The sequence below is a fragment of the Phalacrocorax aristotelis genome, chromosome 2 (genome assembly GCF_949628215.1).
Source record: "Phalacrocorax aristotelis chromosome 2, bGulAri2.1, whole genome shotgun sequence".
Taxonomy (NCBI): Eukaryota; Metazoa; Chordata; class Aves; order Suliformes; family Phalacrocoracidae; genus Phalacrocorax; species Phalacrocorax aristotelis.
The window spans coordinates 47,472,678-47,475,642 of record NC_134277.1 but is presented as its reverse complement, the minus strand read 5'-3'; positions in this window follow the sequence as shown (position 1 = coordinate 47,475,642).

Here is a 2,965-nt window from a genome sequence, read left to right as displayed (position 1 = left end):
TAGCTGGGAGCAAAGACTGCCTACAGGAGTTACAAAAAGCCCTCGGTATTAAAAAGCCTTAGCTTCTTACCTTTGAAAAGGGAACTTCTCTCCTACGAGCAAAGGGAGGAGAGCACAGCTAAGCTGCAGGGCTGACAGATGCTCCTCTCCAGCCAAGTCGGCAGCTTGGCTGCATGGTCTCTGGCATCTGTTCACAACTGAGATGGGTGCTCAGTCATGAGGGAAGCATAAGCACTCGTGCACTCCGTTTTGGGAGGTGTAGGCTCTTACATTGTTAGCAGTAATGTGTTTCCCATTCAAAGAGCACGAGAGGCACGTCACCAGGGTGGGCTTGCCTTCGTCTGACCAAACCCTGACAGTTTCAAAGGCTTAACTAGGAGCTGCACTAGCTACAGTCATAGTTTGATAATTTGAGCAGGAAGTAAGTTGCAGCATTAATACAAGTTCTGTTCTTTACTGAACAGCCAGAGCATAATTAAAGTCACTTTCATGGGATTTATGCTTACTAAACAGCCTCAGATATTTTCTTCTGAACTTCATGCATCTGATTCAACTGAGAACATCTTTCTGCTTTAAATCCATTAACTTTTTCCATTACAGAGAACAACCCTATATAATTGTTTTGCAGACAACCCCACGGAGATTTTCTGATTACCCACTTACTGACTTACAAGACAATCGATGTCCAACTTAGCCACAGACTGTCAGCAGCCACTCAGCTTTCTCCCCACACAGCTGTCTCCACCCGTGTTATGCCCTAAAAGGAGGGGATGAAGTTTTAGGTGATTAGGAGTGATCAGAACAGGGTACCATTAGCTTACTCTCTGTTTCAAAGTCAAAAAGGGAGTGCAGGAGTCACAACTCCACATTCCCTTCTCTACCCACTGTGACAGGAGCTAAACAGTGGGGGTCAAGAGCATCAGTGTTACAGCATGAAGCCAACCTGCCAAACCACATTCCTTCTCTTCCAGATCCCCTTTGTCAGGACTTGATGCATACCCTGCCTGCCATCCAGGTAAAACTCTTGTGACTGGAACAGTTATGTCCAGATTATGGCATCTGAATAGGAAAAAAAGGGTGCAACAGCAAGCTACGACTCTAGAAGGAACCACACCTAGGCACCAATCTAATGCCTAAAGGTTTCTTACTTCTCACTCTCCTCACTCTAGTCCTAGCCCAGACCATAACCCTAGGCCTGGGCTAAGATTTCTGCCCTGGGACATGCTGAACCTCCAGGTGTCCATCGCTGGTGGCAGGGACCCCTCACTAGCACAACCTGAACCACTTCGCAGACAATGTGACTAAGTGACCTCATGCACAGCTGGTGGAAATCATACATTTGGGTAAGTTTCAATTGTACAGGCATTGGTGTAGGGGACCCAAACATCGCCTTCTTTAGTAATGTGTTACAGGTAGTGAAGAAACAACATGGCAAAGGCAAAAAGCAAAGGGAAGGATGAGCAAACTCTGCCCTGGACTTCTTGCTCTCAAGCAAGAATCAAAGATCAAAGGATAAGTAAGGCCCCTTTTTGTTTCAACTGTGAGTTTGCTATGAAAAGCCTCTTTCTCATATTTCAGACACATGAAATATGTCAGGACAATATTCCTGCCTGTCAGGACAGACCTAGTAGTGCATTCACCTAAAAAAACACCTCCTGACAGGCATCTAATACTTAGCGTCAGGAGAAGGAAGCATGGCAGGTATTCTCCTGTTTCCTCAGCTGAGAGAAGGTCCAACCAATGCATCTAAGGCCTGTCCTACCACCATACCCGATCTCCTCCCTGCGCTTTCTGACCCACGCAGCTTAGCTGTGTCAGTGCCAAGCTCACAGGAGTACATAACCTGTACCCCCCTCACCTCTTCCTTGGCATTGCTAAGCAAAAGAGACAAAAGTAACTTAAAAACTGCCTGAATGTGTCACTGTTACTGCTACTGACGTATCTTCTTCCCATTACAAAGCACAAAAGAAGGAACGCTTTCAGGGAATATAGAATCATGGAATCATTAAGGGTGGAAAAGAACTCTAGGACCATCAAGTCCAACCGCCAACCCAACATCACTGTGTCTCCTAAACCATGCCCTGAAATGCCACGTCTACACATTTTTTGAACACCTCCAGGGATGGTGGCTCCACCACCTCTCTGCGCAGCCTCTTCCAATGCCTGACCACTCTTTCGGTGAAGAAATGTTTCCTAATATCCAATCTAAACCTCCCCTGACACAGCTTGAGGCCATTTCCTCTCATCCTATCGCTAGTAACTTGGAACAAGAGACCAACACCCACCTCGCTACAGCCTCCTTTCAGGTATTTGTAGAGAACAATAAGGTCTCCCCTCAGCCTCCTCTTCTCCAGGCTAAACAACCCCCGTTCCCTCAGTCACTCCTCACAAGACTTTTTCTCCAGACCCTTCACCAACTTCCTTGCCCTTCTCTGGACACGCTCCAGCAACTCAATGTCCTTCTTGTACTGAGGGGCCCAAAACCAAACGCAATATTCAAGGTGCGGCCTCACCAGTGCCGAGTACAGGGGCACCATCACTTCCCTACTCCTGCTGGCCACACTAGTCCTGACACAAGCCAGGATTCAGCCAGCTGTCGACCAACACCCCCAAGTCCTTTTCTGCCAGGCAGCTTCCCAGCCACTCTTCCCCAAGCCTGTAGTGTTGCATGGGGTTATTGCGACCCAAGTGCAGGACCCGGCACTGAGTCTTGTTAAACCTCAAAAATACAACCAGGAAAAAACCCTAAAAGTCCATCAGAAGACAACCAGCCCCGACCAAAGTGAAAGCCGAAATTACGTCCCTGAGGCAGGTACCAGTGCAAATCCCTTCCCTTCCCTTCCCTTCCCTCCCCTTCCCTTCCCCGGCCGTGGGGCGCCGGCAGCCCGGCAGGCCGCAGCGGACCGGCGCCGCAGGATGTGAGCTCACGGCGCCGCCCCTTCCCCCGCCCGCCTGACGGTGCCGG